A 23739-nucleotide genomic window follows, 5' to 3' on the forward strand; every position below is an offset into this window, starting at 1 on the left:
ACTGCAGCTGGCCCTCACTCGGTTCAAACGGATTTCCGCTTTGTGCTGGGCAAGCAATCACGGCGGTTTATCTAATACTTGAGGGGGGCTTGAAAAGATAACACTGTACATTGAGGCAGTGCTGAAGCAAATAATCCTGCGCTTCATCGCGCACGTTGTTACTCTGATTGGCTGCAGGTCTTTTCATTAGCGTCCAAAGGAGTTTTAGTTGGCAGCAGATATCATCCGCTGGAAATTGAAAATGAAGACGGAGGACGTCCAAGCTCATTTTGAATTGTCTAGTGATGCCAGGCAAGCTTTCTGGACTATTTTATTCTCGAAGGCTTGTATGTCTCAACTTTAAAAGCTTTACTTGTACCAGCACAAACCTGACCCAATTTCTATCATACACAACTGTTTGCCAAGTCCATTTGTGATGTACATGAAGCTGTTCATGTGTCAATTTAAATATTAAAGCTGTGTTAAAAATCAAAAACCCTTTGAGTAAACACCTAGTTTTTTTGTTGTTGTTGTTGTGTTTTGTTTTTTTCTTTTCAATGAGCTGGCCACTTTTAGGAATAATAGCTTGTCACTGTGGTTTGCTGGAGTCCCAAAGCTTTAGAAATGCCCTTCTAACCCATTCCAGACTCTCAGAGGACAATGCTTTTGTTTTTCATTTGTTCTGCGATTTCTTTCAATCAGGGTGTGATGTGAAGCTTTTTAAAAATATTTTGAGGAACTTCACGCTACAGACACTTTGTGTTTAAGTGGCTTAGTGATTTCACCTGTTAACAGGTAATCAAGCCTGACCTAAAATTAAGCCAAACAATGCGGTTAATCGAAGTTACCTCATGATTTGTCAAGGGAGGCAATTATTTTTTCTGCAGAAGGGCAAGTCGGTGCGGATAGTTGGTTTCACTTGAGAAATGAATCATCATTTAAAAATTGTACTTTCCATTAGCTTCCTATTACCCTCCTCAGACACTAAATTGTGTTCAAAAACAGAATAAATGTGTCGCAGGACACCTTTTATAATGTTATTTTACATGGTTTAAAAGTATTTTTGTAATCAGTGCCTGATCGAAAACGTAAATCCTTTATAGGGACAGTAATTAATTAACAACTCAAACAGAAACTGCATTTTTACCCTCTTTTTAATGCTTCTTCCTAAGAGGGAAATTCTTGAAAGCATTCATGTCTTGACAAGAACTGCATCAGGCTGCTCAGTTGAAGCTGTTTTGTTCGCAAAGGAGAGTAACAGATAAGAGACAGGAGTGGGTAGAATTCAATATTTGTCTGGGCGCTGTCACCGGATAAACACCGAACACACACACACGCACACACATAGGGCGCAAGGAGCCAGTCTCAGCTTATCCCCTGGTACTTACCTGAAAATGCTTTCGCTGAGATTAGAAGATGAATTCCCTGTGTTCAGAAAGCATTGAAATTAGGGTTTTGCTCATTTATTGGGGGAAGAAAAGTCTTACATCATCTGCACCAGTTTTCCAAACTGGTTCTACTGCAACCTAAACTGTGCAGACCAGAATACTGGCAATGGGCAAATTCTGCTCAAAAGCACATTCCAGTTTCAAGGAGCGAAGGGGGAGGGGATGGGGGTAGGGGGCATGATTAGAGCCTTCAGGAGGATGGGATAATTATGGAAAAATATCTAACATAAGAGCTATTTTGCTGTTAAGAGAAGAAGCTGGATGTAGATTTCCATGCAATTAAAAATACTCAAATGAAATCAATAAAAAAAAACAAAAGAACTTATATAATCTTGAAAGAAATCACAAGTTGTTCTGGGGGGAGCTGCAAAAATAAACTATCAATTTATTTCCTTCTCATTTATGTAGCCTTCTGCCTCCACCTTGATAAAACCTGCCCTCGGCTCAGAGTGGGCACCAGGGAGGAGGTTGCGCAGTCGGAGCAGCTCTCACCTGCCCGCCGCAGAGAGAGACTCTCTGTCTCTGCGGCGCTAAGGACCCGCTACCCCTGTAGTAAGAGTCCAGCTCTGATTGCCAGCTGGGAACAAGCAGAGGGTGGAGAGGCAGGCTTAGAAGAAAAGAAGAAGAAGAAAAAAACCCTCGAAGTCCTGGATCACCACAGAAAATTAACTAAATGTTTCCTCTCAGTATCGCATCCAGCAAGAGTCTGTCTTTGAAGCAGCACTTTCAGACAAATTCCCACCTGAACCGTCAGTGCGCTCGCTCATTCACAGAAAACGGAATTTTGCAAGAGCAAGATGAAAGGTTCATCAAAGTAGCCTTTGTTAAATCTATGATTGGGTTGTTTTTTTTTTTAAAGTTTTGTAGCGACAACAACGTTTGGAGCACAAGAAAAAACAAGAAAACTATCTTACCTTCACGCCATAAGTTTGATTGAATCCTTTATAAAGGCACCGACAAATAAATCCAAAATTAGTCCAGTTAGCTCCCTCTGTATCTTCTATTTGCTTTGCACATTTTTACTCTCAACTTGAACGACCCGGATCGGTAGTGCGTCAGTTTGAGTGCGATGCATTTAGTTCAAGCTGATCCGAAAATGTGCCAAAAAAAAAAAAAAAAAAAGAAAGCGCTGCCGACAATGTTTTCAAAATGCCGGAAAATTGGTCACTCTTTTTTTTTTTGTTTTTTTGTTACGTAAGTCTAATATCAGCCGAAGATTGTTTTTCTTTAATCTCAGAAGAAGTAGAGCAGACGTTGAAACTGTGAGCGCGATGCGTGAGTCTCCCGGAGCTTTACGCACGCAGCGGAGTTACCTTCGGTACTGATGGAGGCGGGAGACGCGGGGACTGTGAAGAAGTGTGGAAAAAAAAAATCAAGGCGGGGTTACATCTGTTTAATCCACCGCGGGGAATCATGCTTCTGTGAATGTCACCGTCGTGGGAGACTCAGTTCCTAATGTTTGTTTCAGACTCTCCAAGCTGGAGTGTGCACCACCTTTACTCCTCATAGATGGGAAATTCAAGCATGTATTTAAAGCATTTTCTTGTTTTGATAGATTCTTAATACACTTGTGCTGACGGTGCGAGAACAGCTCCTCATCAGGGTCACAAGTAAGACAAATCAGCCAGTAGGTCAACTTCTGAGTCCTCAAGAAAAGGATATTTGGCCAGTATATTCAAATATTTTTTTGAAAAGTTCATTTATTTCAGCAGCAATTCAGCTGCACAGATTTCAAATCTTCATTCCTGTTGTGAGGATTTTCCACATACATGAAATGAAAACAACATTTCATATAAGAAGACTATATCCGATCACTAAAAAAACATTTTCAAAACTGAAATATATGATTAGATTCAAAGCTTTTCACAGACTCACATGACATTAGGTCTGGATTTTGACTTCTCCGTTATTGTGCATGAATCTGATTTTTCAATGATTCCACAGTCGCTCTTGCAGTTTGTCTGAATCTCCAAATAATTTGTAACCCCCAACATGTTTTGTTTTTTTTGCTTTCACCATCTTCCTTTCACGTTTGCTGCTACTTAAGGCAAACCAGTTGTGTCTTTCTTTCAACAATGACATTCTTCTTGTCACTCTCCCAAACCCTGTTGAAAGACTCCTCTACCTCAGCTTTCTGTAGCTCCTCCAAAGTTACCAGTGGTTACTAACGGTTCCTTTCCTCACCTTGCCTTTTTGGCAGCTTAGGTGGACTGTCACGTCTTTGTAGGTTTGCAAGTGTACCGTACTTTTTACAAAATGATATACTAAATGTCACTCTGTGAAATGTTCAGAGCTTGGGATATTGCTTTGTAACCCAACACTGACTGCTTTGTCCTGTTAATTATATTCCTCATTCTTCATGATGGTGTTCATATATTACTCTTCTTCATTAACTTAATGAAGTTTGTCGTACCGTCAATATGCTCGGCCTTTTCCAGGGGTGTGAATGCTTGAGGAAGGTCATCGCAGTTACTCAGTTGTTAATCTTTGTTACTGCGAATGTAAATGACAGACTGCAGCGTGAGAAAACCAGCTGTGTCGTCCGAGTCCAGCCAATAAAACAACACAAACTTGTTTTTCATAATCACATCATAAATGCATTTGAGGACAAATTTGATACAGACACCAGCTTTGCTACGTGTTGATGTTCCTTTATGCCCCAGGCAGGTTTCATCCCATCCAAGGTCTTGCTTTCCATTTGCTGGGTGAAGCTCCACAGTTTTTGGCTCTGCTTGTATAGATGTCTGAAAAACAATTAAATACACTAATATTTTATTGCAGAAATATAACCTAAACAATTTGAGAAAGATTTAGCCTTAATCTCGGGTGATATATATATATATATATATATATATATCAGTTAGAGCCACATTAATTGAAGCCCTTGCTGTGATTACGCTGTGTGACCCCATTTTGCCACCAGGCAGCTCTTAGTGTTCTCCTGTAACCTTTGAAAGCTGGAGCATGCAGCGAGAGGAGTCTTTGACCATTCTTCTTTGCACAACCTTTGTCTTGTGTTTCATTTAGTCCACCCCACAGCATTTCCATAGCATTCACACCTGCATGGACCTGGAAAAATGTTGATTTTGTGAATTTCTGTGATGATTTGTCCATATATTCTGGATTATTACCCAACTACCAACTTATAAGGCCAGAACTCATCAATCAATCAATCAATCAATCAATCAATCAATCAATCAATCAATCAATCAATCAATCAATCAATCAATCAATCAATCAATCAATCAATCAATCACATTTTATTTGACACATTTCAGCAGCAAGGCATTTCAAGGTGCTTTACATAATTAAAGAAAAAATAAAAACATCATGTGACATTGAATAAACAGTAAGAAAGAGAAAGATTTTGAAAAAAAAGAGAAGAAAAAGATTAAAAAATGTTATGTATAGTCTTACTGACGTCTGGAAGTAAACATGCATTGTTCAGACCCCCTCTCCCTGACACACACTAAATGAGTGCTCTCAAATGAAAAGTAGTTTTTGTTTTTCAAAAAAAAATGTGACAAGATTATACCACTGGCTCATTGTTTGCCTTTTCCAAGTATGCCAATATTTGCTAATGCCACTGAACAGAGTGTCACGCCAACAAACTCAGTCGCATTAGCAAATATTCTTGTTGGAGAAAAAAAATGATAATAATAATAATGGTGGGAATCAGGATCTGTTTGTGAAATGTCTTCAGTAAGAAAGAACTGACGAGTTATAAATGACAGGACACGTGTAACGTAAGGAAAAATTAACCACAGAATGAAGACCGAAGAGACGGATAGACCATAATGATCGTTTTTCTCCTGAAGAAACATCACAGATTAGAGACACAAGCGGAGCACTGATAATTGCCTCTGCTGGAGGCAGGTCTCACGAGGACCGGCTTTTCTCACTTCAGTGCTCCTGTAGGGGGAAATTCAGACAGAGGGCCAGAGCTCAGTGCCTGCGTATGACTGATTTACACAAACATATTCTGAAATGCATATCTGCAACCGCACAACTAATCATGGGAGCCACAAACGTATACATACATCCGCTAAATGTCACAGAATGTAATTGTTTTTATGTTGCTGCCAAAAAGTCATAGAAAATGTATTACTACTTAATTTGTCCTGTTCTGCACAACTAATTCCAGACTCTTAAAAAAAAAAAAAAAAACGTCACACTCCACTGTACTTATTTATTCAAGAAATGATCCACATATCTGTATGTGATGTTCTCTGTTCGACCTGGGATTGTAGGTGCAAACTAGAGCGATGCATAGAGAGGTAGAGCTACCTGCACTCTGAGGCTGTCTTGAGGTTTCTGGCTTGACATGAAAGCAGACCTCACTGCAAAAAATAAAATAAAATAAATAAAAATTCACAGTTCCTTCTTTTACACAAGCAGACACACACTCCAGACAGTGGTCCTGGAAGTGAATCGCATTTTACGCACCAGCGGTCAGCGCTTTAAAGCCGGCCTTATCACATGAAGAATTTATAATACCACGACTGGTTAGCACCAAGTATGGCTCTGTGACATCTTGAGTTTGAAGTTTTGGTGTGTTCCCTGGCTTGAGCTTGTACTGTAAGCTGATGCTCAGTGCTGTGTGTGTGTGTTGGGGGAGGAAAAGAGGTGAGGACAAGGAGAGTGTTGGCATGAGCGTCTGTTTTAAGAGGACAGCCGTGACAATCAAGAAGGACTTTGAGTGAGACTCCCAGGGAAAACTACGGGAAAGAACGTTCAGCTGTGGCTTACGTCTCTTTTCTCATCCAAGAGAGGACTTTTTTTTTTTTTAATAATAAAGCTGTTAAAATTTTCATAAATTTCTCTCTGTGGGAAATTCCATCATCATCCATCATCCTCTACGTCACCCGCTGCACTTTTTCAAACACATAACTGGAGCACATCCACGCGTCGTGGCAAACCGCGGCTCAGGTGCTGCTCTGTGATTTATTCCTCCAAATCCTCCACATGCCAGAGCTGTCTTTGGATAAAATGCTGGAGCTGCAGGCAGGCCAGCACTTTGCATGGTTACTGTAGCATTACAGTTTGTGAGTGTGCGCATGAATGGATGAGTGAAACCACAGTGAAGCGCTTTGGTTCATCTATGGTAAATAAATAAGAAAGAAAAACATCACAACTCAAGTTAGTTTCTGGTTTCGAATTTAGCGTTAGATTAAACCCAACTGCAGTGCAACATTCAATATGTATTTTGTGTGGATTTTTAACATTGCTATAATTATTGGACAGAATGATACATTTAGTCAAAGACATCTCTACTACTATTTATTAAAGCATAAATATTTCGTGATCCCCTATTGCTACAGTTCAAGTAACATTAGAGGCATTTGGTTTCCCTTTAGCAATACTAAAAATTAATAGCAGAGTTCACCCACTATGTCAAAGTGCTTCATAGCTAAAATGCTTCAAGCCTCTTTGAGTATTGACTTTAAATGAAAATTATTACAGTGGAAATTAACCAAAATAGAAACTATGGTTACCGTAGATGCAGCAGCACCAACACTGTGTTAAGATGAGCTAACACAACATAAAAACAACAGGAAAGCCAATTCAAGTTATCAACTTAATCATAGAAAAGATAGGAACCAAACCATAAGAAAACAAGACAAACTCAAGATTCATCAATCTAATTTAAATTTTTTTTTTCAAAACCACAAATTTAAAATTATTATATTTATCCACCTTCCATAGCCTGAGCATTGGAAAATTTAACTGCTCAATTAGATAAGTAGATTATCATAATGTTGATGTTTCTCCGTTTTAGCACGCCTGATTTAGATGAGCAGAGATTAGTCGATTTGAATCAGGAGTTGAAGAAGGAACTCGTCTTCCACACTTGAAGATGACTGGATGAAGAAAATACATGGAGTTATCCTGTTTCTTACTGTTGTGAGTAGATCAAAAAGAACTACAACTAAAGTGTCAAAAACATTTGACACCAAAATGTACAGAAATGTCATTTTTATAAACAGCCCAAAGTGAAAAACCCGTTTTATGTTTTGTTATTGTTAGCTACATTAGATATTCCAGGCTAATTAATTGGGCAGCATGACAAATGTAAATATTATTTAATTTGCCTTTGAGATTACTTGAGTTTTTTTTTTTATTTTTTATTTTTTACTGAACTGAACTGAAAAGAAAAAAAATCTGATGAAATTATTCCTATATTTTTCATTTTTATGACTCCTTTAGGTTTTGGTTGAAATGTTTGAAAACTTCTACTTTGGATCAAAAATATGTTGATGACAGAACAGGCTTGGAAGCCATTTATTCACCTCATCCACTTCTATACACTGACACATGCTGGTCTTTCACATGAAATCCCTCTAGAAGAAATTTCGGATTGTGGTTTCTGCCATGGAAAAATGTGACAGTTTTGTAAAGTGCTGCAGAGACAAGACGTGTTCTTCATTAATAAGAACGTGAGGAGCTCGAAAAGATTGCTTGGTTCTGCTTTCTCGGTCCTCGCAGCATTAATTTTGTGATGCAGCTGAATCACCTCACAGAAACCAATTTTAGTCAAAGACATTTCTCAGCGTGGAATTACGACAAGAAAACAGAAGAAATCATGCGACAGCAACATTATGTCTCATAGTATAAAGCTGGAAGAGAAGAAATGAGGGGAGGAAAAAAAAGAAAAAGCCTTGAAGTCAAAATGTGGTTAGATTTTATGGTAATTTAGAGCAAAGTGTATTTCCTCTGTGGACAGGATCAACTTTCAAAGATATTTCAAATGCATGTATGAACTGTGTTTGATTCATTCTGGTGTTTTGTGTGTGTGACGTGCAACTTGTACATTAAATCTGAGTGCAGCAATTGTCACAACTGTCTGTCTGTCTATCTTGTTTCATTGCAATTTCTTTTTTTTTTTTAAGGCCACTGCACAGCAGGTGTGGAAATTACACTGGGAAGACAAACGGATGGAGAAGAACCTGTGTGGTAAATAATTTATGACAGAAAATTCTTAAATATCATCAGGCTTGGTTTTTCCTTTACGATGCACAGCGCTTTTCTTTTTTCTTTTTTTCTTTTTTCTCAAAAAAGAAGAATGGGAATCGTGTGGTATGGGGAGAACAAGCTGTCAAAGGTAAGGCAGAACAGAGAGGAGAGAAAGCTGCCTTATGATTTGAGCTCAAGGTCACACACGCCGCTGGATCTGCCAAGCTAAACGGCACACGCGGACGGTACGACAGAGCAAACAGGGTTTCTCTTTGCATTCAAATACATGCTTGTTATCCCGCTGGCCATCCATGACTGAACAGAGACGTGACCGCTTCTCTGACATGCTTTCATGTATCCTTTTTCCATCTGCTTGCAGACGATTGCAGTCGCATCCCAAATTGAAAGGGGGCTTCTCCCTTGGTAAGTTTGGAGTGATCATGCACAACCCAGGGACTGAGTAGAAAAGTAGCAGATTGTGGGATGATTGAATCCAATTCCTGTTTTTTTTTTTTTTTTTGGTTTTTACCTAATTTGAATCCCTTCCCTGCTTGCAGTTTCTGCTGTAAGTTTATTCTTTAAAATGTAGTCAAGGATAAGAACAAGTGGATCTCAAAAGTTCTTTGTAAAATCCTGGGTGTAGATTGTAAATCTACAGGAGATACAGCAAACATTGCTGAAAAAGCAGCAAAGAAAAAAAAAAAAAAACAGCTCAATTTTGTCTGCCATACTGACACTAATGACAGCAAAGCTCTGGCATGTGACTCATATATGCTATATTGGGCGGCAGACTGGAACACGTATTCCTCGGCTGGCTTTGATAATTCTTAATGAACTCCGGTTTGACTCAGTGCTAGACATGGATACATGTCATGTTACATTAAATGATTCAAAGTCACAATGGCTGTTTCACCTCCTCTTACTGCTCACAGACAGTAAGAAGACATTAGAACATTATTTTATAAAATATCTTAATATCACCCATGTCAAGATATGTGCCTGTTCCAGCTAAAACAGAAGTAAAGACAACATTATAGGCAGCGTTCGGTTGTTTTACAATAATTTTCAGTGGAAGTGCCCTCATCGTAATTCTTAAGGAAATATACTTTTCATTGCACCTTTTAATTTGGCAAAGAAAGATCACTTTATGATTAAGAAAAATTGTAAAAATTCAGAGTTGTTTTTAAAGAAAGTTTTATGGGAAATCTAAACTTTAATTTATAGTTTCTAATTTAATGTGTCAGTAACAAATTAATACCAAAGAAGAGGGAGTAACATGATCCACATGTAATGACCTACAAACTTAGAATTGGTTTGCAGAATAGAAACCAAAAGAGCCACAGCGATTCCACAAAATGTAAAAATCAAGGTCATAACGTCATAATTTACTCAGTGTGACACAATATGTTGACTTTTATCAAGATTTTGACAAGATAATAAAAGTACATTACAGGAAACGAAACCAAGCCTGTTGATTGTTAAAGCAATTCTCAAGATATACAATGTTATTCCTTGTATATCAAAACAATAAATGCCTTCATGAGAAGTATTAAAGAGGTCATACTTATTTATAAAATAAATACTGTAACTAAAACCACTACATGTATCTTTATGTTTAAAAAAATAAAAGAAAATATCAATTCTGCTACTTACAGTCTATTTTATGTTTGAGAATTTCTTTTTCACATTTTAATTATTTTGTAAATTTTTCTTGTGGTTTTCAGACACGAATCGAGTGTATCTTCAGACTTGTTAATGGGTTTCTTTGTTTGTATAAAAAACAATCTGTTCCCTGTAGAGGTTTCTAGTTTTCTCTCAAAGTGTAACACAACGGCAGAACTTTATGGAAATGTGAAAATAAAGCACGACTTCTGACGTTTTTTTTCACAACTCTTCCGTCTTTTGACAGTTTCGATTCTTTTTCAGCCTTTCAGGATGAGGCCTTGTCATAAGACCTTTTTATTATTCGGGTTTTTCACACTGAGGGCTGGGATTCCTGCTGGTTGTTGGCCACAGTGTGGAAATTTATTTGAAAAATGTTAGGTTTTGGATGGGAAGCTGCATCTTCAGCCTTAAAAATACTGTCTTGTCATAAAAAAAGTGATTTAAAGACATACAGTGGTATTTATTGTACTCCTTAACCTTGTATTAACTGTAGAGCGAAGTTGTTTTCCTTCCAGGTTTTTGTATCGGCTTGTTGCCCAGCAGATGTTGATTAATCACAAAACATTTCATTCCTTTGTCAGTCTTCCTCAGCGCCCGTTGCCCTCTAACACATTGCAATCTTTTCTTCTGCTAAGCAGTTAATGATAGTTCATGTTTTTCCTCAAAAGAAACAATAGGAACTAAAATAGGACATTAGCGTGACATTGTGTTTGCATTTAATCTGTGATTAAAAATCAAGTGAAATCCCAATCCTTGATTAAAGGAGCACAATAAATTTCACAAATCAACTGCACTTGACAACTTCTCGACTTGAAGAATAGTTTGGGTTTTAGTCCGGGATAACACCAACCCTTAACTCTATTACTGTGCGAATCAATTAGGTGTAAATATGTGATAAATGGATGAATCTTGTGAGGTCCTGCGGTTACTTTTTCGTTGACACCTGTTTCATTTTCTCCTGTGATAATATTGACTTTATTTCCATCAAACTGTTTACCTCCAGTCTTTATTGGGGCTCTTCACCAGCCCACAGCAAACAACCGGCGGATGGACAGTTTTCCAGACGGCCTCATTTGCATAATTTAAGAGAGAATTATGCTGGAGAAAAATGTGTTGAGTCTTTTATTACAGTTCACACATTATGACCCACTTCAGTTTGAACTCCCAGCAGCGATGATTAAAATGATGAGCTTCAAACTACTTTAATTCTTCAGAATTGCTCAGCTCCCATCTGTGGCCAGACACATTGGTATTCCTGCTTAGTACACCGTTTCAGTGGATCATTGGACCCTTTGCAGTTTCAGGAATCACTGTTTCTATTGTCAAGTGAAACAAAATATGTTAAAATGTATATTATATATATGTGTGTGTGTGTCTGCGTGTGTGTGTGAGTGTGTGTGTGTTCTGTGCTCACTTCCGACTTGATTCTTTGAAAAATCTGTGTTTATTTCTTGCATAAATATAGACAAAGATAATAAAAGATATTGTTTTAACAACTTAGGTGTAAATAAAAGATAACTTAATCTTATCCTAAAACTTAAACGATGTGGTCAAACCATTTTACAAAACCTCCTGTCGTCACTCCGGAAATTTGGCAAACAAAAAACATTTTCACCACACCCTGTTGTGTCCTTAACCTTTTAATTAATTAATGGGGAGGGTCTAAACATTTACAAAGTAATCATAACACGTCCAAATGTATTACTTACAAATGTAGGTTTCAAACTAGTTTAAGTGTACTCTAACTGCTTAAAAACCAATGACAAAAGTGCCACTTCTGGCACTGAAATACCAATATAAACTAAGTATAAAAACTATTATCAAGCACAGCCAGCAACACATGATCTACTACAAGATCACACGATCTATTACTCATTTGAACAGATGAAATAATCTTTTCAATTTGGTTCTTGCGTTCAGCACTAATGAATACGATATTTTTACTTTCAACATTGTGGCATGTGTAAGCATTTTCCTTGATTCCGCATGGTGCAATGCAGATGAGAGTAATTGTTAAACAGTGTGTTTATTTGCACTGGCTGAGGTAATCCACTTCAGCCGGTGCACTTAAAATTGTCTGGAATTTGTTAAGACTTGTACCTCAACTTCACATCATGACCCATTGCATTTTAGAAAATAACAATGATCCACATGACATTCTATATTGCCGAGTAAAAAAAAGTAACATACTAGACAGAAAAGTACTGCTTATTTCAAGTGAGCTTGGATTCAGAGTAACCTGCGACTACTGTTAGTGTACCGAGCGTTTAGCGCAGTGGTTCTTAACCTGGGTTCGATCGAACCCCAGGGGTTCGATGAGTCGGTCTCAGGGGTTCGGCGGAGCCTCTGCCACGGAGGTAAAGACACACTTGTGTAAAGTCGTGATGACGCCCTGCTTTGCCATCACTTGCTGCAGAGGATCACGTTACATTACTTAGCCAATCAGAGGATCACGTTACATTGCTTAGCCAATCAGAGCTGCGGAGGAGCCATGATTGAAGGAGCTCCACTCTCAGCATGGATTTGAACTTTTGTCTTTAATTACTTCAGCAAAGCTCATTGTTTTTACCAAATTCTATAGTCTAAATCTGCTCCTTAGTCGCATCTTTTCGGGGTTGGTACTGCCTCTAGTGGCGTGGGGGTGGTAACACAGCTAATATAATTACATTACTAAATCAGAATACCGCAAAGTATTTTGTGTGTCGGGGTGGGAGGGGGGGTTGGTTGGAATAAGAAGGGTTCGATGAATGCGGATATGCAACTGGGGGGGTTGGTACCTCAAAAAAGGTTAAGAACCACTGGTTTAGCGGTACCTAGAGGGAATAAGGAATAAGCCTGGAGGTTTGGAGCCAAGTGTGCTGAAGCAGAGATGTCTAAAAATGTCTGGACATTGAGAACTGGAATTTGAGACTACAGATTGAGAGGAGGGCTAAATCTAAGGTTTTGTTAAATGAAACTATTTCTGTTATTTGTAGCTAAGGCACAAAACAATCCCAGAGCACATGCATTCTTATAGAACTTGACTAAGTATCAAGAGATTTACCATAAAAGGCCTTTGACCTTTATGATTGGGCCACTACAGAGCTCTTCTCTAATTAGTTTCAATAGATCCGCAGCTACAGCCGTGGCTGTTTCATTTGGTAGTGAAGGTCATGCTGAGTGCTGTGTAGAGAGTGCTTGTAGTGGAAACAATTAAATTTATTTTTGCACTTTTCAAAGCTAGAAAGTGTGACCAAAAACAAGAATAATTCAACATTGATCATTGTTACTGGTCACCCATTACTGCTGACTCTGCTAATGAAGAGAAGTTTATTGTTCCTGGGAACATAAACGTCTGTGGATGTATCGGTAAACACAGGAAAGGTGGAGAAGACAAACCTACCCAGAGTATGTAAAAGACTCAACTTATTCCAGCAAGATCCCAGAGTCCAAATGAAGCACGGTCCCTCAGATGAAAACTTCTCACACATTTTCATAATGCTTTACATGCACACGCTATAGTACATTTGACCTTCTTGCTCTTTCTGGAATTGCTCATTTATTTGCCAAGTTATCCATTACTTTTTTTTTTTGTTAGTTGTGTAGGTTGAGTTTGCAAATGGATAAAAATGCACAGATGTGCATGCTGCAGGCGGAGGTGCAAGAAATAACACAGCCTACAACTGAAAGACAGCAGTAAAAAGCCTGGACTTTTACTATGTAGAACTAAGGAGATTTTTAATTTTTAGGCAATAGCAAGAATATGAGAAATGGTGTGCATCTACCCAAATGAGTATTTTCATCCATGTATCCTCTACCGTTGTAAACCCCTTGAGTGGAAAGGTTTTGGATTTCAATAAAAAAAAAAAAAAACAGAAAACACAGAAGCAATTTGTTTACTCCAAGAGAATCCCATAACAAGCTAACTTTTAGTCACTAACAATGATTAATTTGCTTTAAAAATCCCGGCTACGGCTAAACCAAAGTGCTATTTCACATGTTTTAACGAATCTGGGTTGCATTTGTTCAACACAACACAAAATCTAAAATGCTTAGGTCGATTAAACCGTACTGGACAGTTATTTGTGAAAAAACATATTTGAGACTTCTGATTTTTAAAAATTGTTTATACAGCTATTGCTATCATCTCATTTTCCCATTTTCATTTGAATGTACTGAATATCAGGCAGGCATCACATTTCCATTTTAGATGAAGTTCACCTCAAAATGCTCAGACGCTGTGATTTGTATTTACATAAGGAGTGTGGACCAGGAAGGATTGTCTCCTTGCCCTGGGAGAGCTGACATCCCCCAGTGTTGGCTTCTTAGACTACAAACCCGCGTCCCAAGGCAGCCTGTGAATGGCCTACGTTCAACCACGGAGTGTGTCAGCTTCAAAACCGTCATGTTGTCTCGTTCCTTTTCTTTGTTTGAATCTCTTCTTCTTGTCTCTATCCATCACGGCATACTCACTCTGTCATAATTATATTGGTGCAGAACGCCTCATTTTCTTGCTAAGGACTCTCTTCTTTCCTCTTTTTTTTACATTGTACAAAACCCCACAGATATGTTAGAATATCTCTCAGAGGAGTCTCATAATGAGCTGTTTTCCTCATAATTTAGTTTCACTGACAATTCCTTAGTCTGTTAATCGCGTTTTCTGGTAACCAAGTTCCACAAAGTAAACTTCTGATTTTCACATTTGCAAAATTTACCAACTGTAAATTTCTTGTGTCTAAGCAGATAAGCAGTATTTTGAAAGAGTTTATATTTATAAACAATATTACTTATTGTTAATTTAATGTTAAGAGCTAAGCTGGTTTATTCTGTTAACGAACTGCCACAAAGTCTAAATCGAGATTTTTACTTTTGTGTTGAATGTATATTTTATATATATAAACTGCAACTGCAAACCACTTGCATAAGTGTCAATCAAATGGGGCAGAGATCACAAACTCTGGAAAGAATCATAATTCTTTCCAGGAAACTCTCTGCCCCACTGCTGTTCTGCATAGGTCTGAACCCCCTCAGCCAAATCATCAACGTGAGCCATCCCGTCCTTCCAAACAGACTCCAGGATGGTGGCTCATGGGATCCTCCCGGTCAGAGCCGTCATGCACTCCCGCGACATCTGCCCCCGACTCGAAGTCAGTGAGGCACCTTCTGTGGGAGTACAGCGCTGCTGTGGACCTGTGGGCAAAGGACGGCTCCTTGCAATTCCCATACTTGCCAGCAAGGGAGGTCCTCGACACGCAGCTAGTGCTGCACGGGGTGAGCCACCGGAAAATGGCAAAAAAAAGACTTCATGGAGATGTGGCTCACCCTAGCCACCTTCAAAGACGCAATATGGACCTCCAGAAACTTGCTGGTAAGCAGGCGTACGCAGATGCCCACCTGTGGCTGTGATCCGAATGGTGGCAAAAAAAGGAAAAACATACATAGCTACAGGTAGGGTAGCACGCCAAGGACACAGCCACAAAGAAGAATCACCTGCACCTCTTTGGACGAAGGAGCCGGCGCTCCACGGACAGAGGTCCCAGCATCAGCGGCCTGGCTCTCCGGGAAGGAGCAGTGGGGGAGGAAAGCCCCCTGAGCACTGTTTGGAAGGACGGGACGGCTCTAAACTTCAAATGAGACTGGCTACGGACATCAACTCAAGAATGCAGCCACCAAAAGTCTCCTCCTTTACATGGGATGGCATCAAGCTGTATGCTATGAGCAAGCGAGACATCGACTCACTGATCCGCACCACCAGGATCTGCAGCACTGACATTGGGATGTCATTTGGACTAGAGAAGTGTGGTCGGATGGTTACAAAGAGAGGGAAGCTCATCCAGACAGAAGGGGTCTCATTCCCGGAAGGAACAATAGCAGACATTGAGGACAGTTACAAGTACCTGGGAATACCACAAGCAAATCGCAACCTGAATGAGGTCACAATGAAAGGAGCCACAGCCAAATACCTCCAACGAATAAGGCAAGTCCTGAGAAGCCAGCTCAATGGCAAGAACAAGATCTGTGCAATAAACAGCTATGCCTTACCAGTAATCAGATACCTTGGAGGAATAACTAGCTGGCCAGAGGAGATAAAGACCACGGATGTTAAGACTTGGAAGCTACTAACCATGCATGGAGGGTTCCACCCCAAATCCATCACCCTGACTAAACACGAGCCGCAAGGAAGGTCAATAAGGCAGGTGATTCCTTGAGTTTTGGTTTTCTAAATTGAGGGTATCCGTAGCCAGTCTTGTTGATGGTTTGGCTGAGGAGGTTCAGATGCAGAACAGCAGTGGACACTTGTGCAAGTGTCCACTGCTAAAGGATCCTAAATGTGTTTAGGATCCTTTAGAGAATCCTAAAGACCTTTATTGGAAATAAAGGCCCCTCTTAGAGGATTAAGAGGCAGAGCGACCACAAAGTTGATTTGTTGGATTCTGTGAAGACGTTTGCAGTCTAAAGAGGAAATCAAACCGAATTCAGGAAGAATGGGTCTAAGTGGTTTCAGCACACAATCTCCTCCTCAGGGTGAATTGTTTGGAATAAAATGCTGAACATAAATCTTTTGTTGATAAATTACAGGCCTTAATATGTTTAATTTTTCTTTTGTGGGTTTGAATAAATCATTATTATTATATTATAAAAAAATTATTTCTTAAAAGGATCAATCAATTAATTAATTTTATTTATAAGGGACCCTTTCACACTAAAAGCAGCTCTAAGAGCTGTACCAACAATTACCCCTCAGGTTTCTCAAACTGTTCCACAAACAGCAGCCATAATACTGGATGAATAATAAATGACTAAAACTATATGATCACGTAAAAGTTTAAAATAAGATTCATAAATATAAATGTATATGTATAGAAAACAACAAGGAAAATGACAAAACAAACCCTAATCGATTTCTATTTCCTTTTTCTCTTTCCCTCTGTCTGAGCCTCGCTCGGTGCATCTGACCTCAATTCCTCAAACCTGTCCTCCCATGGATCAGATGATGTCCCTCCTACAAAACCAGCCAATGAAAATGATCAAGAAGATCTGGAGGATCAAGAAGACAAAAACGACCTCCATCACCTCCAGGGGACAACCGTCAGTCTCCTGTTGGGCATTTGGACTGAAAACTGAGAGACTGAGCTTTAACAACCTCCACTGGTCTGCTGTCCAGTATCAGCGTAGAGGAAGAAAAGCTAAACATGCTTCAGAGCTGTGAGAGAAGAAGACTCTGAACTGTTGACGCTTGTTTCATCTGCGGACAACATGGACATTTCCTGAGGGACGATCTGGACAACCCAAAGATGCAACGCCAGAACCAGTTGGACTGACAGGAAGCCAGAGGAGAGAGACGGGGGAGGATTTGGCTGCAGCAACGCCGAGACCGAGTGGAGGAGAGGGGCGAGAAGGAAGGAACAACCTGGATCCACATCAACCACTGTGAAGGACGACCTGTCTGTAATGTCCATCTAGATCACAACTTTAAATCTGAAGCAGCAAGAGTGAGCAGCAAAACTTCACTCTACCAAGTATCAAGAACTTCAACTTTTGACATCAAAGAGGACAATGTCCAGAGCAACAACGAGTTTGGATATTTCTGAAAGGCTCTCCACTCAAAGGACTATTGCTGGTCTACTGGCGAGTGACCGAAGAGCAGAGTGAACATTTACACTTTTCTGACAGGAGGCAACAAATCCTCCTCCAGACAGACGATCAGTGTTTCTGCGTCTACACATTACCTACTTTCCAGATGGAAAATCTGTGCTTTCATGTTGGGTTTTTTATGGACACTTCACTGCACTAGTGTAATTTATTTATTTATTTATTTTTTTGGTTTCCTAGAAAACACATGAAATTGGGTAGCTTAATTATAATCATTCTTAGTTGTTTGAGTCCTAAGGATGTTTAAGAGTTTAGAAATTAATTCTAGACATAAGAGAAGTTAATTTAAAATTAACTTTAATGTGTGTAAAAGACTCATGTGTTGTCTCTGCCTGGCAGAGCTTTCCATCCAGAATTGCTTCATGATTGATTGTCCTACTCTGTATTGTGCACAATTCATAAATAAACCTGATTGAGTGATTTTACCTGAACAGTGCTTGGCAATAGTTTTTTTCCACAATGGACAAAAACATTAAAGGCTTTCAAGTAAAAGGCGTGGCAGTTTTAGCTAATGTTTTGCATGTGGCTGCAGCGTGGGTATTAAAATTTATTGGGGGTTGTTTTTTTTTTTTTTATCAGACCCAATTGCCATAGCTCTGTCTGCTGCCATATGAATGCTTTAAGACGGGAGACAATGGGAAAAGGATGCAGAAATTGGACTGAAAGAATTGGGAGGGGAAAAGGAGACGAGACAATGGGATAGGCAGGGGGCCAAGTGAGGCTGGAGGGAGGCCGTGAATAGTTAAGAAATAACACCCAATTAAAAAAGACCATGAGAATATCGCTGCCTCGAAAGCTACAATAAAGACCGAAAAAGACAAACATTTGTTTTTAATTCAGACATTTACTGTTGCGTAACAATAAAGCAGGAATTGCCTGGGGGAGTAAGTACTGTTAGCGTTAAACCTCCCGACATCCCTGCATGTGCATGAAAATAAACTTTGTGCTTTGTGTTATTGGAGCTTGTTTACCGAGTGCTGCTGGCCATGCGCCACTTTGAAGCGTTTAAAAATGTGTCTGGTAAAGGATGGAGTGAAGCACAGCGGTCTGAGGGAAGACACACGATTCAAAGTGTCTGTGGCATTGCTTGCTCAAGCTGACCCTCTGTGATAGAGCTGTTTGGGCGCGTCCGTGTTGGTGTACTCTTGCTCGAGACTGCTCTAACTTTGGTGGAGTGGTGGGTGACAGAAGTCCTCACTACGTAATGTGTTATTGGCTGTCACTCGTCCGGGTATTCACAGCCATCACAGTTAATTAATGTCTTATAATAAAGCCAAAGAAGTGGGCAGAGATGTTACATGTGCAAATTGATTTCAAGGGCAACATAAGGGAAGTTTGCATTTTAAGATCCCTTTCCGGGAGTTTTTTTTTTTTTTTTTTTTTTGTGCCTCTTTATTGATATACTTTATGCGCCTGGTGTTGAGGTAGCCCTTTTGATCCTGAAATAATAGCATGGGGCTTTAGTATTTCAGATAGGAAGAATACTGTGAGGAAAATGGTTCAGTGATCCCGGTTTGAACAACTCTGGTTGGTATTTTCTGCTATCATGAATTGTAATAGCACATATACAGTCATTGTTACTTCTATTTTCATCTATTGTAAGAATCAAAGCAAATAAACCATCAAAAACAAATATGTTAGATATTAAACCGTGTTTCTCAACCATTTTTGGGCCAGCGCTCCCCTAGCCTTTATCCAGGGCCGTCACCGCCCCCCACCAAAGAATTTGCAGGCTACTTTGCACTGACCATTATTTTATCATTAATATTACTCACTATTGTAGATGTTTAGATTTTTATGCTTGTTTCTGTATTTATCATCAAAAATAATTTCCCAGAGAACAAAAAAGCCATGGGAATAGAAATTATTTTCACAGGTGTCTACAAAAAATGCAATGAACATTCAAGTTAAAATTGGTAGGCCTAACAGCAGCCAATCAGAGTGGAAAAAATATTCTTATGTTGTGCCATTTTCTAGTTGTTAAATATTGCACAAAATGACCAGATAAAAGATGTTCAACATGCCAGTTTAAACTTTGAACTATTTGCAAAACGACTGAGCTCTGCAAAATTAAAACATGGATAGAACTGTAACTACATTAATCATAGCTCTTCTTCTCTTCAGTGTTTGTTAGTTTCTGGTGGTGCAGCTCTGTGCTGCCTTCAGGAGAATGGGAGTTCAGAGTATCATCCATAAAATTTCACCCACATGGCATTTATTGTGCAAACCAGAGTTTTCAGTGGAAAAACAAAAGTTCCATATCCTTTTAATGCCATACAAATATGAGACAGAAACATGGATTATATCTTTATATAGACCTGTCTATTGATTATAGGTTAATAGTTTAACTAGACAGAAATTACAAAGAACAAATCTGGTTCTTAATCAAGTCCTAATGAGTCAAATTGAAAGTGTAATGGAGTCATCAGCCTCATGACATTAACACTGAAATGAAAAATAATATTGAATAAATAAATATATCAAATCTAATTAAAACAAAAATAAGTGGTCAGTTCTTTACTGTTATGGTCTGTAAGCTATATTTATTCTCAGTACTAGATGTGGTCTTAAACCCATGACATTTCAACAATATTATTGTACTTTTTATCTGGAAATAGTGTGTTTATTCTTGCCATACAGTCTCTGTATTAATTATTGCTCGAAAGGTTTTGCCATACCAGTTTATTCCTCTGTATTTACTTTAGTTTCTTAATTTATAATTGCATTTTGTTCTTCATTCATTTTCATTCAGTTTCGTTTGATTATTATTATCCTCTCTTATTGCTATGTCCACTTTAGTTTCTTTCCTCTTGCTAGATTTATTTGATCATTTATAAGACGAATAATATTCACTCATCACCTGCTGCGCCGCCTAATCGTCATGTGTTTCACATCGTGTGTTGATTTTTTCACTGTTCAGCGTCGGATTCGCTGTTTTTATGCCATAATTCACATCTAGTTCGTTGCTCCGTTTTATGTCCCGCTTCTCCTATTTCAAAGTTTTGCGCAATGTGCCCTTCTTTTTATTTATTTTTTTTACCCCCTGAGGTGCAGGGCGGTCGGGAAACGTATCGATGGGGAAAAGGGAGACTGACATAAACCTTTTAAAACAACGGAAACAATTTCTGCATTCTGATTATTGAAATGTAAAAGTGCTGTGTTGTTCTATCACCCCCGTTTCATACCGGACCACTTACAGCTCCGGTGTTAATGCTATAAAACGAACGGGTTTAAATGGGTTCATTTTTCAGAGGGACACACAGTGAGGGTGTCATGATTTTAGCTACCAGTAGCAGGAGAACGGAGCTGCGCCAAGAAGCTAACAGAAGCTACAAAAACTGAATAGAAGAAGAGCTGCCATCGATACAGTTGCAGCCAAGCATGATTTAATGTTACACAATACAGTTTTACCAAGTTGCTCAAAGTCTAAACTGGTATTGTTGCGGATTTAAGGTGTAAAGTTTACCTTTGACCAAACGCCCCCCAAAGGAATCTCAGCGCCCCCATTTTGCAAGAATGTCAGCAAGCATCCCCTGCCGTCCTCTGAAAGCGCCCCGGGGGGCGGTACCGCCCACGTTAAGAACCGCTATTCTAAACTATGATTTCAAAAAACAACCAACGTGACACACACTAAACGGTGATGTCAAAAAACAACCAAAGAGAGACATTCTAAACTATGATTTCAAGAAACAACAAAGATGACACACTAAACCATGATGTCAAAAAAGAACCAAAGTGACACACACTAAACTGTGATGTCAAAAAACAACCAGTCACACAATAAACTAGGATTTCAAAAAACAACAAAAGTGACACACACTTAAACATGATGTCAAAAAAGAACCAAAGTGACACACACTAAACTGTGATGTCAAAAAACAACAAAAGTGAAACACAATAAATTATGATGTCAAAAAACAACAAAAGCGAGACATTCTAAACCATGTCAAAAAAGAAACAAAATGAAAAACACTAAACTGTGATTTCAAAAAAACAAGCAAAGTGACCCAAACTAAACTGTGATGTGAAAAACAACAAAAGTAAGACGTTCAAAACCATGATGACACACACTAAACGGTGATGTCAAAAAACAACCAAAGTGAGACATTCTAAACTATGATGTCAAAAAACAACCAAAGAGAGTGATGTCAAAAAACAACCAAAACGACACACACTAAACTATGATGTAAAAAAACAACAAAAGTAAGTTATTCTAAACTATGATTTCAAAAAACAACAAATGTGACACACACAAAACTATGATGTCAAAAAACAACCAAAGTGAGACATTCTAAACTATGATGTCAAAAAACAACAAAAGTGAGACATTCTAAACTATGATTTAAAAAAAACAACAAAAGCGAGACATTCTAAACCGTGTCAAAAAAGAAACAAAATGACACACTAAATTATGATGTCAAAAAACAAGCAAAGTAAGACATTCTAAACCATGATGTCAAAAAAGAACCAACGTGACACACACTAAACTGTGATGTCAAAAACAACAAAAATGACACACACTAAACTATGATTTAAAAAAACAACAAAAGCGAGACATTCTAAACCATGTCAAAAAAGAAACAAAATGAGAAACACTAAACTGTGATTTCAAAAAACAACCAAAGTGACACACACTAAACTGTGATGTCAAAAACAACCAAAATGAAACATACTAAACTATGATGTCAAAAAACAACCAAAATGACACACACTAAACTATGATGTCAAAAACAACCAGACATTCTAAACCATGATGTCAAAAAAGAGCCAAAGTGACACATACTAAACTATGATGTCAAAAAACAACCAACGTGACACACACTAAACTGTGATGTGAAAAACAACAAAAGTAAGACGTTCTAAACCATGATGTCAAAAAAGAACCAAAGTGACACTCACTAAACTGTGATGTCAAAAAACAACCAAAATGACACTCACTAAACTATGATGTCAAAAAACAACAATAGTGACACACAAACTATGATGTCAAAAAACAACCAAAGTGAGACATTCTAAACCATGATGCCAAAAAACAACCAAAATGACACACACTAAACTATGATGTCAAAAACAACCAGACATTCTAAACCATGATGTCAAAAAAGAGCCAAAGTGACACATACTAAACTATGATGTCATAAAACAACAAAAGTGACACACACTAAACTATGATGTCAAAAAACAACCAAAGTGAGACATTCTAAACTATGATGTCAAAAAACAACCAAAGAGAGTGATGTCAAAAAACAACCAAAACGACACACACTAAACTATGATGTAAAAAAACAACAAAAGTAAGTTATTCTAAACTATGATTTCAAAAAACAACAAATGTGACACACACAAAACTATGATGTCAAAAAACAACCAAAGTGAGACATTCTAAACTATGATGTCAAAAAACAACAAAAGTGAGACATTCTAAACTATGATTTAAAAAAAACAACAAAAGCGAGACATTCTAAACCGTGTCAAAAAAGAAACAAAATGACACACTAAATTATGATGTCAAAAAACAAGCAAAGTAAGACATTCTAAACCATGATGTCAAAAAAGAACCAACGTGACACACACTAAACTGTGATGTCAAAAACAACAAAAATGACACACACTAAACTATGATTTAAAAAAACAACAAAAGCGAGACATTCTAAACCATGTCAAAAAAGAAACAAAATGAGAAACACTAAACTGTGATTTCAAAAAACAACCAAAGTGACACACACTAAACTGTGATGTCAAAAACAACCAAAATGAAACATACTAAACTATGATGTCAAAAAACAACCAAAATGACACACACTAAACTATGATGTCAAAAACAACCAGACATTCTAAACCATGATGTCAAAAAAGAGCCAAAGTGACACATACTAAACTATGATGTCAAAAAACAACCAACGTGACACACACTAAACTGTGATGTGAAAAACAACAAAAGTAAGACGTTCTAAACCATGATGTCAAAAAAGAACCAAAGTGACACTCACTAAACTGTGATGTCAAAAAACAACCAAAATGACACTCACTAAACTATGATGTCAAAAAACAACAATAGTGA

General features: G+C 38.3%; 1 protein-coding gene across 1 annotated transcript in view; it reads right to left on the minus strand.

Moving 5' to 3' along the window:
- The window catches only part of drd2a (dopamine receptor D2a), a 53205-nt gene extending 50022 nt beyond the window's left edge, over window positions 1–3183 (minus strand). The window contains exon 1 of the mRNA XM_008425671.3: window positions 2342–3183. The gene's annotated coding sequence lies outside the window, so the exon portion shown is untranslated. The remainder of the gene's footprint in view (window positions 1–2341) is intronic.
- Window positions 3184–23739: the final 20556 nt, after the last annotated feature.

Source organism: Poecilia reticulata, chromosome 13 (assembly GCF_904066995.2).
Source record: "Poecilia reticulata chromosome 13, P_reticulata-male-v2, whole genome shotgun sequence".
NCBI classification, from domain to species: Eukaryota; Metazoa; Chordata; class Actinopteri; order Cyprinodontiformes; family Poeciliidae; genus Poecilia; species Poecilia reticulata.